The sequence below is a fragment of the Topomyia yanbarensis genome, unplaced genomic scaffold, assembly GCF_030247195.1.
Source record: "Topomyia yanbarensis strain Yona2022 unplaced genomic scaffold, ASM3024719v1 HiC_scaffold_109, whole genome shotgun sequence".
Lineage (NCBI taxonomy): Eukaryota > Metazoa > Arthropoda > Insecta > Diptera > Culicidae > Topomyia > Topomyia yanbarensis.
This window is the reverse complement of record NW_026683282.1, coordinates 12,832-25,662: the sequence shown is the minus strand read 5'-3', so window position 1 is coordinate 25,662 and position 12,831 is coordinate 12,832.

The window sequence follows — 12,831 nt, the reverse complement described above, 5'->3', positions numbered from 1 at the left end:
CTAAATTGAACAGAAATTGTGCGGAAAAGTGAAACAAGTATTTATTATGCATTTACCCTATACGTGGTTGATTAAGTTTAACAAAAATAAGACAGAAACCACACTATAATCTAGAATTTTTCAGAAAATGCCTTCATCAAACCTTGCTAATCACCGATGACATGGAAAAACGGTGCCCTACATCAATATAGTGGATTCAAGATACAAAATATTGCTGGCATAAAATAAATAAACATGATTCCATTTTCATTGATAAAAATAGTAATGTGCGAAAAGAAGAATGTCAAAGGAAAAATAAGAAGCCGATTTTCACGTCTTGCCTTAACAAAAAGTAAACAAAATTTCGATTTTTTGGGGGCCAATGAAAAAACATAGAAGGAAACAGTTTTAGGATTCAAAAAGCTTATATTTTCGACTTCATTTACAATCCTTTTCAAGACGAAAAAACAAAATAGCGCGCGCTGTGACGCTCTGTCTAAGGTTAGGTGCACTTGGAATTCCAAAACTGCGTACAGCCTGCTGCCTCAGGATCGATCTGAAACACAAAACTAATAGGGGAAGATGGGGTAAAACGCACTCCCGAGGCAAAATGCACCCCTCGCTTATATCGAAAACAGCTGAAAATTTCTAGAAAACGGTAACACCAGTCGGAAGTACGCCATAGTAATCATACACTATCAAAGTTTGATAGCCGTACATCAATAGCAGCTCGAGAAATAAATAAAAAACAATAACGTGCTCTTCTCATGTAATTATTGTGGCTCGTGCAACAAGGATTTTCCGCTCTTATAAATACTGTTTTACTATTATATTTGAGCATTCCAGTTCTATTTATACCGTTGTTCATTATTCTGTCGCACTACATATGAAAAATCTACAAAATAATTCACTTTTTGCTAAATTTATATCTCAACTCTATCGTGGCAAAATGCCCTCTTCTCTGATTTTGCTGATTTTTAATCGAAAGCAGAAAAATCGTTCTGAAAACCTACCAATTGCATAACCTAAGGCTATTTAGTGGCACACTTTTGTGGAATCTCGTCAGAAAACAAAACTACTTGCTTTGAGCTTTGAGATAGATTTTTAGCCATTTTTCACTTTAAGGCTTGACTAAAATAGTGAATTCAATGACTTTGTAGTTTTTATAGGTCATTCCTCCAATGAAAAAGGTTTTCTTTCAAGAGGTCAAAAGATGAGGTTTTTAAGTTGAAGCGTTTTCAAATGAGATTGTAAGCAGTTTTGAAAAATCATGTTTAGAGATAAACACGTTTGGTTGAGAACCGCTGACCTATATGACCAATGCAGGAAAATAGTAGTGTCATCATTTGACTGGTGCCAATAATGATAAATAGTTAACCCATCGATCGGATAATTTTAACGTTTGAGTCAAAACTTTTTCAACATATCGGTTAAATTTATTAAATTGAGTACTTGGAACTTGAATATGAAGTAGTTTGAGTAAACGCGTTTAAAGTTTTGAGAACACTTTCGATGAATTATTTGTGGTAGAATGTCAATATTTTGTAACAATTACATGGAACTATGGGTTTTGGAAATCGATGATTACGAACCTGAAGTCAGTTTTTTGAAATTTTAAATGGCCGATCCAATATGGCGGACCTTCACTAAAAAAGTGGTATTTTCGTGAAACATAATTATTCGAACTGTTTTTCTGCGTTATTATGAAATATGCTTAATTTTCATATACTTTTGCTGTGTTCAGTGCAACGTGAAGCATTCTGCGAACGTGCATAATACCATGAAAAGGTTTCTACCTGAGGCACGCGTCTCTAGCCGAGAGTAGACAGGCGCCGCACAGAGGGGGTCGAATCCTGGCCAAAATTATTTACTGCTGCTATTGCTGTTATTATGCTTGAATATGACTAAAAATAGACAATAACTAGTTTTTGGAACAATTTCCTAGCCAACATTTTGATTTACTTTTACCGGTGACAAATCAGTTAATCATACATTTATACGATGTAAAAAGATTGTATAAAATGCATAGATTCCTTCGATGTGAACAAAAGAGGAGGCCATATAGGCACAATTCGGAGTATAAATATAATGTGATATACGATGTATGTTGATTTCATAAAAATGTTTATACAATCTTTCATGTTTTTCTTTTGAGTGTGTATATGATTATATGTACAGTTACATTGGAAATTTTATATAACTTTATGGCTAAAATAAGTTGTGTATCCAATAACGAATATGGTCAAGGCTTCTGTCTGTCACGTTACATTTTTACGCATATTTCATAAGATAAATCAGCAAAAACGATAAAATCAGATTCTATCCCAATTGCACATTATTAAGGTCACCAAACCGCACTTTTTTTCTACAGAAAGTTATTTTCTATCATGAACGGTTTTCGTGTTATTTTCATTTTAATACGTCTGTCACGTTATACAATTTTCGCAGTGAGTTTGGAGGATGCCCGACTAAATTGAATAAATATGTTCCGTTGGCCCCCAGATTTGCATGTACACAGTTTTAAGTTGAAGCTTGGAAAACAAGGAAGAGTTTGAAATATAGTTTTCCTGAAGAAAATCTTTGTTTTCGATTTTATGGAGTATTCTCAATGATCTGTCACGTTACAACCAAAATCTGTCACGTTACAGTTCTATATTTTTTATTGAAGCAATCATATCAAGATAGTCGTGCACAATTCATCCTTGGTCTGGGAACTGAGTATTAACGGGAAATTTCATGTTTATTTTGAAAAACATATTCGTTTTGATGAACAAACGTGAATAACTTATCAAAAGGTCGTAATTTCACGAAGTAATATATTAAGTTATCTAAAATAACTTAAAAACATCTGCATTTTGAAGAACAATTTTTCATGAGAATTTTGAATTGAAAAACCATTTTGAAATACATTCTATAACTAAATTATTTAAAGAAAAAAAAATTCGAATTTTCTAGATTTACTAGAAATTACTAGATATTGTTGTTGAAGAAAAAAATCAAAATATTTCGGAAAATATTCCTTAAGGGCATTTTGCTTCAAAATTATATTTAGTATTAGTATTGTACAAGAAAATTATATTTATTACTGGCAAATACTAAGAAATTTAGGAGCATACTTGAAGTTAAAAATGCTTCCTTACTAATAACTTCCTAATAATGTAATTACAGTTTCTTCAATTTTTAGGTTTTCGTTTTATTGCAATTTTTTAACATTTTTTCGATTTGTTATTGAAAAATTTCACCACAAAATATTCACACAGAAGAATTGATTCCCTAGAACTCGCTATCATATAGTTTTGCGATTTTCGAACAATATATTTTGAATGTAGTGCATTCAAGATCTGATGCGCCCTTTTTAAATATTACTCTTGAATAAAAATTATTAGTTTAATAATGCAAAATACTTAGTCTCCCATAAATATGAAACGTAAAAGGTTTCATCAGAATTGAAGATGGACCATTTTTGACGTAATTGAATCAAACTTGATGGAATTGCTTCACAACAGAAAACATCTGTCACGTTACATAAGATCAATTGTGTTTTCTCAAAAATGAATAATACTTTAAGGTTTTCACATTACAATTTCAAAAAGTAGACTCAAAGTAGTAAGAAAAAATATAGGTTAGACATTGTATGCATGCTTTTAGTGTGGTCCACAAAACTTTTTCGAATTTTTGATCTATCACGTTACAAGTTATATGGTTTCCATTACTTCACAATTGAAAATAAGCATCGATCCATATTCATCTCAATTTTTCAAGCAATATCATCAAATTTAAAATACTACGATGGAAAAATGTGGTTCCAGGCAAAAAGTTGAAAATATGGATTTTGTGTACATTTTTATCTCCTTACGGTCATTTAATCATTTTCAGGTCATGCAATTAGCATCAACAAACTTTTATAAATGACAGACAAGGAATTTTTTTCTGGGCTGACCATTTATATTTTTAATATTAGTGGTTATATACGGAAAATAAACAGTTTGACGCAAAATTTGATAAAAAAAATCGCCTGTGGTTGCCATTTTCGGAGCCTTGACCATATGGGTTGCATTTTGGTTAAAAAATGCAAAAGGGCGAGCAGTTCTTTCAATAATCAAAATAAATAAATCTAGTTAATTTTAGCTTAATTTGCTAAGACTAATATTTCACAGTTGAAGTCGTTGGTCTTTGAACATATAATTTTAAATTTAGATTACCTTTTACTTCCAGTCTCGATCCTGAGATCTCTGTATCCGCAGCGTAGCCGTTATGCATTTGTCTATGTATACACCGTTGACGAATTGTTATATTATCTGTTACAGATGTAGGGAGTAACGGAATTTATAAAAAATGGTAGGCTTCAGATTCTGACGGTTCCCATGAGCTGGATACGCAAAGGTGGCCTGATGTGGTCGAAATCGCTGAGCAACGATAAAATCGAAAAAATGCGAAAAGAAGGGATCGTTTTCCATGTATAACGAAAGTCATACCGTAACTAGAAAATTCCGTAGCTTCCAAACGGCGGAAGCTTCTGTGGAGGAACTAACAAAAAAGATGTGTCAGATTTCGAGGGCAAGAAAAAACAGCTGAAATCAGTCAGAAAAATAAAATCTATGGAGAAGCAACATGACTACAATAAGCTTTACGAAGGTCATTTAGTAGTATTGGTTAGATTGTATCTATTTTTGTTAATTCAAACTTCCAGCTTTCGTGAATAAGAAGCAAAAAATGAGTAGCCTTGAGATACAAGCAGAAGGCAATTCATCAGATATTCCACAATTCTTCCACCATCGGTAGAATCCAACCTTTCCCAAAATCAGTTGATACCAATGGTTCGTTCCCCGACATCGAGTCTCGATGAACCTGCACAACCGCTAACCGAACCGTTTGCTCGTGTTCCGTCATCGATAACATCACCACAATTTTTGACACTCAGGAAATCTTGTAGAAATTCCGCGAAAAGAACAACGTTTGTAAAAATGAGATTATTATTACGAACAACTTTACAATTTAATCCAATTCCCAATCGATTCATATATAATATTTCGAAGATGTCGCAAATATCTCCGATTTACACTGCTGTGCTGAGTTAGGGAGGATAAATAAACGACTTTACATAAACATTGTATTTCGATCATTGATTTGCATTTTAATTAACTTTTTTACAACTTATCATGACTTTAGGTGGATGTATTTTGTAATTCTGATTTAGTCTGATAATATTTACAATTCTCGCCAAACATATGATTACGGCTTAAAAGCCAACTGTCAAAATTCTCTTTGAAAGGAAATTCCGGACAAACCGTTCCTGGTTAAACACAGTTCATAGCAGTTAATGAAAGAGAAAACTTTTCTCTTTTGTTTACTACCAATATCTGTGTTTGGCGAGTAACGGTTTGTCCGGAATTCCTTTCAAAGAGAATTTTGACAGTTGGCTTTTAAGCCGTAATCATATGTTTATCGAGAATTTGTCTTGGACATTAATATACGACTGCTGGTTTGCTGGGTTGGCATCTATCCACCTACCAGTGCAGAGGTCAATTTTCGATATTCTAGCGAACACTAGTAATCTCGAGGAGATCTTTGAGAATACATTTGTTTTTTTTTCTAGTTGCATAAATAGATGATCAGTGGAAAAGAGAGAGGAGAAGGAACGCCTGTGCACGCATACATAGAGATACATTTTTCCAAAACATAGTATTTGGTCCTATAGCATTTCGGTGTACCTTAAATTACTAAAAGATTTAATATTGTAAAATCGCTCCGAATTTGTGCATCGGATAAGATCGGAAGAGTTTGAATGTTTTTCGGATAGCTGGAATCTTGTTTTGTAATACTGCTGTAGCAACTTTGCCGGATCTCGCCGTTTCATATAACTTTTTTATCATTCAAGTTTGGAATAAAATGTTTAAAAAACGTATTTTTTAAAGTTGCGTTGCCCAGCAACACTACTATTTTCAGTTAGTTTTAGGCTGAAGTTATACAAATGGTTGTGTTTAACGACGTTTGTAATAATATTGTCTTACTTGATACAACCATCATCATTAGAAAACGATATTGCTGGATATATAATTCAAATGATTAAAAAAACCCCTAAAATATCACCATTTTACATACATGCAAAAAATCTAACAATTTTTGACGTACTTCTTATTTTGCCACGTTAATCAGCAGGTTTTTAGGACTGCAAAAAATAACAAAATCAAAAAAAAAAATATTTTGGTTATTGACTAGGAATTTCTTCTAGTTACTCTTCTCTGCGCTAGCTGGACTGGACTGTACGATCTTTATTCACATTCAATTTGGTAACTGAACTTCTTCATAACTAATGCAATGGCGAGGGTATGTGCACAAATTGTGTTCTACTGCAACAATGTTTAGTTAGTTTGCTTTAACCAATTTCGGTTTATTTGAACTACACACTTAGAAAAAATCGTGTAAATTTACATCTCCTGACCCTGACATAGGGTAATTTGGAAAGAGATGCCGCACATTTCTTATAATCGATCCTGCATCAAAGTAAAGTTTCGAAAATACTGTGAAATGGATTTTGTCATGAAAAAAAATTCATCAAATTTCCATGAACATTTTTTTAAAAAAAGGTCATTGCGGGAGAGATGCCGAATGTGAGGGTGAGATGCCGCACTACGGTCACAACCTGGAAAATAATGAACAAAAGTATTTTTTTGCTATAGTGGATGTTTTTGTGATTAGGGCTCTTCAGCTGAGTTTCATGAAGTTTGATTACATCTATAAATCGGCCAGCACCTTCATTTTTCTTAAGGGGTAATACCATTTCAAGAAACATTTTTATTCAACATTTTAAAAATATTTTTCTTTTGCAACCTTGTGTAACGGTTAAGTTGGAGTAACTTAATTAAGGGTACTATTTATTTATATGTTTATATGAGCGATATATTGGTAGGGGTTCCGTAAAAGCAGTTTTTGGTTGTTTCTTCCAACAATGTATTTATATAACTTTGGTTTGTTCTTGAAAGATTCATTTTAAAAAGCATCAATTCGTCGAAATTTTCATTTTCATCCCAAGATTGACATCACTACAAATCAATGCGTTTACTACAATTAGCGCCCGAAACTTTAAAGAATTAACAGAAGTAACTAAAACTTAGATACATATCGCCCGTTTAAATATATAGATAAATAGACTCATATTCCTATATGTCACTGTGTTAGGTCCGTTAGTTTGTGGATATACCTTATTAATAATCTATACCTGACGCAAATGATCATATAATGATATTTTTTATTTATTTATTAACAGATTAAGGCCGAAGTGGCCTGTGCCGTATACAAAAGATTCCTCCATTCCACTCGGTCCATGGCCGCGCGTCGCCAGCCACGCAGTCTGCGAAGGGTCCGCAAATCGTCTTCCACCTGGTCGATCCATCGTGCTCGCTGCGCGCCACGTCTTCTTGTACCGGTCGGATTGCAATTGAGAACCGTTTTCACCGGGCTATTGTCCGACATTCTGGCTACGTGCCCGGCCCACCGTAGTCGTCCGATTTTCGCGGTATGACAGATGGGCGGCTCCCCCAACAGCTGATGCAACTCATGGTTCATTCGCCGTCTCCATGTGCCGTCTTCCATCTGCACTCCACCGTAGATGGTACACAGCACTTTCCGTTCGAAGACACCAAGTGCGCGTTGGTCCTCCACGAGCATGGTCCAGGTCTCGTGCCCGTAGAGAACTACCGGTCTAATCAGCGTCTTGTAGATGGTCAACTTCGTACGACGGCGAACTTTGTTCGACCGAAGTGTCTTGCGGAGGCCAAAGTAAGCACGATTTCCTGCCACGATGCGTCTACGAATCTCTCTGCTGGTATCATTGTCGGCGGTCACCAGTGAGCCCAAGTACACGAACTCTTCAACCACCTCGATTTCGTCACCACCGATGCAAACTCGAAGCGGGCGGTTCTCATTCTCTTCTCGTGAACCTCTTCCTATCATGTGCTTTGTCTTCGACGTGTTGATGGCAAGTCCGACGCGCTTGGCTTCTCTTTTCAGTCTGATGTAGGCTTCCTTCATCTTCTCAAAGTTTCGTGCAATAATATCAACGTCATCGGCGAAGCCAAGTAGCTGAACGGACTTTGTGAAAATCGTACCACTCGTGTCGATCCGTGCTCTTCTTATTACACCTTCCAGCGCGATGTTGAATAACAGACACGAGAGACCATCACCTTGCCGTAACCCTCTGCGTGATTCGAAGGGACTCGAGAGCGTCCCTGAGACACGTACTACGCACATCACCCGATCCATCGTCGCCTTCACTAATCGCGTCAGTTTGTCCGGGAATCCGTACTCGTGCATAATCTGCCATAGCTGATCTCGATCGATAGTGTCGTATGCGGCTTTGAAGTCGATGAACAAATGATGTGTGGGCACATTGTACTCGCGGCATTTCTGCAGTACTTGACGAAAAGCGAACACCTGGTCAGTGGTAGATCGTTCGCTCATGAAACCCGCCTGGTACTGCCCCACGAACTCTCTTGCAATTGGTGATAGTCGACGGCATAGTATTTGGGAGAGTACCTTGTAGGCGGCGTTCAGCAGGATGATTGCTCGGTAATTACAGCAATCCAGCTTGTCGCCCTTTTTGTAGATAGGATACACGACACCTTCCATCCACTCCTCCGGTAAAATCTCCTCCTCCCAAATCTTGGTAATCACCCAGTGCAGAGCTTTAGCCAGTGGCTCACCACTGTGTTTTAGTAGCTCGCTTGGTATTTGGTCAGCCCCAGCGGCTTTATTATTTTTGAGCCGGCTAATCTCCTCCTGGATTTCTTGGAGATCCGGAGCCGGTAGTGTTATGTCTTCCGCGCGTGCTCCCAGGTGCGTTACCGTGCCATCCTCGTCGTCTGCTGCATCGCCGTTCGGGTGTTCTTCGTAGTGCTGCCGCCACCTCTGGATCACCTCACACTGGTCCGTGAGAAGGTTCAACTTCTCGTAGAATTTCCGTGTGTCTTTAGCGCGGTACAGCTGCTCCATCGCTTCGCGATCTCGGTCTTCCTGCTGGCGCTTTTTGGTCCGGAAAACCGAGTTCTGCCTGTTCCGTGCCTGTTTATATCGCGCCACGTTCGCCCTCGTGCGGTGTTGCAGCATTCTCGCTCATGCTGCATTCTTCTCTTCGACTAACTGCTCGCATTCGCCGTCGTACCAGTCGCTTCTTCGGTCCGGGCCCACCGTAGCTAGTGCAGTGGCTGCGGTGCTACCTATGGCGGATCGGATATCTCTCCAGCCATCTTCAAGGGCAACTGCACCTAGCTGCTCTTCCGTTGGTAGTGCCACTTCCAACTGCTGCGCGTATTCTTGAGCCACTCTGCCATCTTGTAGCCGCTCGATGTTTAGCCGCGGCGTTCGGCTTCGACGAGAGCTATGCACTGTCGAAAGTTTTGAGCGCAAGCATACTGCAACCAGGTGGTGGTCCGAATCTATATTCGCACTGCGATAAGTGCGGACGTTTGTGATGTCCGAGAAGAATCTACCGTCGATTAGAACGTGGTCGGTTTGGTTTTTTGTTACTTGGTCCGGTGATCTCCAGGTGACTTTGTGGATATCTTTGCGAGGGAAGAAGGTGCTTCGGATTACCATTCCACGGGGTGCGGGAGGGTGCGAAGTTCACACATCATTGGCCGTTGTCATTTGATACGGAATGCAGGTTGTTAGGCCCGATCACCGGTCTGTACATTGCCTCCCTTCCTACCTGTGCGTTCATGTCGCCGATGACAATTTTCACGTCTCGCAGAGGGCAACCGTCGTATGTCTGCTCCAGCTGCATGTAGAACGCTTCTTTCTCGTCGTCGGGTCTCCCTTCGTGTGGGCAGTGCACGTTGATGATGCTGTAGTTGAAGAAACGGCCTTTGATCCTCAACTTGCACATCCTTGCGTTGATCGGCTGCCAACCGATCACACGTTGGCGCATCTTGCCCAGCACTATGAAGCCGGTTCCCAGCTCGTTGGTTGTACCACAGCTCTGGTAAAAGGTAGCCGCTCGATGCCCGCTTTTCCACACCTTCTGTCCCGTCCAGCAAAGTTCCTGCAGCGCTACGATATCGAAGTTGCGGGGGTGTAGCTCGTCGTAGATTATCCTGTCACATCCTGCGAAGCCGAGCGATCTGCAGTTCCATGTTCCGAGTTTCCAATCGTGAACCTTTATTCGTCGCCTGGGTCGTTGCCGATTGTTCTGGGTCGTATTCTCTTCTGTATTGTTCGTTATGTGGGTTTTTTAAGGGGCGGCTTATAGGGCCTACGCCAACCACCTGTCTCGCCGGTGGGCCATCGTGCCAGGACTGCTTAAGGTCCCACCTGGACACCAGGACAGGTTTACACCTTCCGAAGAAGGGTAACCCCCCCTTCCCTGTCAGCATATGACCAAAGTTCATATAATGATATACCGAGGTGAAAAAAAAACATTTTAGCTACGTATCCTCCGCCATCGAGTGCGGCATCTCACCCGCAATTTAGATGCGTATTGTATGGGAGAGATGCCGCACGACGACATTTTCCTCTGAAATTATGTATGACCGTGCTCATGATCAGAATGCCTTCTAAAAGATCCCAGCTATTCAACCGATACATGATTTACCAAAAAAAGATCAAACAATTTATAAAAACGAAATTTTAATGTGGTACTGAAAAACTTTCGGCACTCCGTGATGCAACTGGATGCACATAATCATTAATAAAATTTAATGTGAGTTAATAACAAGGATTATTTTACATCTCCAGTGTTGTAATTCTTCGAAAGACAAACTCACAATATCATATTACCGTATAAAAGTGACTCTATATGCGAGATATAGAAAGTGCGGCATCTCTCCCGAAATTACTCTATACGAGCATCAAAAATGACTTACTTTTAAGTGAATTATGTCATGTTTGCAATTACGTCAACGATAAAATTCATATTTTTTTGTGTGTATATCTGTCAAGTAATAAACGTGTAGTTGCGATTGCGGAGAAGCATTTTTTAGCTTCAGTATAATAATATGGTCCGGAACTGTACCAGTGGCAGACTAGTTTCATTGTGCTGCAAACGAGAAGCAAATTTCAATGAATGGACATTATCAAATTAAGGAAACCAAAGGAAACTAATCTGGGACTGACACGAATCGAAACCCACAATGTTGCATTGTTACAGGTATATTTTTGGTGCAATGCTCTCTTTAGCCCTTTCATCTCATGCTTTGCTCTGGTTTCTGAAGCAGAATCACATTTAGGGTTCTGTTTGGCAATGGTGTACGTGTATGCATTCGAGTCATGAGACTTGCGTTGCAAGACTACCTTCAAAAGCTAAACGATCAAATGGTACTGACTTGTGTTAGAAACAAACTTTGGGATCATTTGCTAGATCTACTGGTTGAATTAAATATACGATTGAATGGCATAATTTTTAAGTTGAATTTTGGTTGTACAATTAAGTTCGTGATACGTATTATATTTCTACCTCAGCAAGAATTTTTGCTTGAATTTTAGAAAGTTTTACATGGAATTTGATGTATCCAATAAAATGCGAGACTCAAACGAGGAAGTCAGACCTATAGATATATCGAAATGTTCCTAACTCAAACTTTAGGAATTGTTTGACTCTCCATAACAAAATCAGTAACATTCAACCCAGATTTAAGATTAGTTTTGAATTATAATCATTCGCATTGGAAACAACAACAATCAACTGTAGTTGTATCATGCTGAACTTGTACTTTTATTTTACCTTAAAGGGTCATTCATGAGTTATTTAACTCTTTAGGCGAGTTCAATACACGCTACCGCCAGGCCTTGGTAAATCATGGCAAACATACTTTACTCCCGAACTAGCCAAAAACTAATTTCCAGAAATGATTTTCCAAGAAGGCCTACTGATACTGCCAAGAGGTGCTTTTTATCTAACGACCCATTATCACCACCGCGTCTTAGCTCTCATCGCGTAAATTAATTTAACCAATCTGCTATTTCTATTAGCTGTGCTGCTAAAATTAGTACGAACGACGCTACACCATTAATACGATGCTACGCTGTACCTCGCGTGTTTTATGAAAAGGGACAATAAGCATGCTGTCAACCATCACTTTGAGGGAAAATTCCGGACAAACCATTGCTCGGCAATTAGGGGCCACACCAGTAGACGAAAGAAAAAACTTTTCTCTTTCATGAAAGGTGCAAGGTTGGCAATATGCTTATTGGCCCTTTTCAAACAACACGCAAGGGTTAGTTCCTAATTAGTAAATGGGACAGTTGGCGATTTTGATGGTAAGCACAGGTGGCCAACACCCACTCATTCATGATAATCATATGTGGAAGCCTAACGGTAGATGATTGGTTTCGAATTTGGCGTTGAAGAACCGGAGATTTGCGTGATAACCAACGATTTCCTCAGAAAACATCATTTGAGTCTTCTAATACACTTTTGGTCTTTAGTAATATTAGTACATTTCGGCAATTATGACTTTCCGACATTTCGATTCTAAAAATGATTAAACGAAAATAAAACAAATGGAAACAACCTTCGTATGCAAATGAAAACTATTTTGTACTGGTACACGCTACCCGATCAGAAGGGCATAACTGATTTATAACAACTGGAGTTATTTATTTCAAAAATATTTTGAAACAGAACATGTTATAAATCCGGCTGGTTAGTTGTTAAAATAACAAAAAATAAAACAAAAAAACAAAAAACTGCCTAATCATATATAAATTGTAGCAAAATTTGATATTATTTTATCAAAGTTATAACTAAATGAGATATAATTTTTTTTTCTAAAATATTAGATAAAAACTGTATATGATATGGTCGGTGTTAGGTCAGACCGGACTAAGTGACAGTACATTGATTTCGAGAAAAACGCG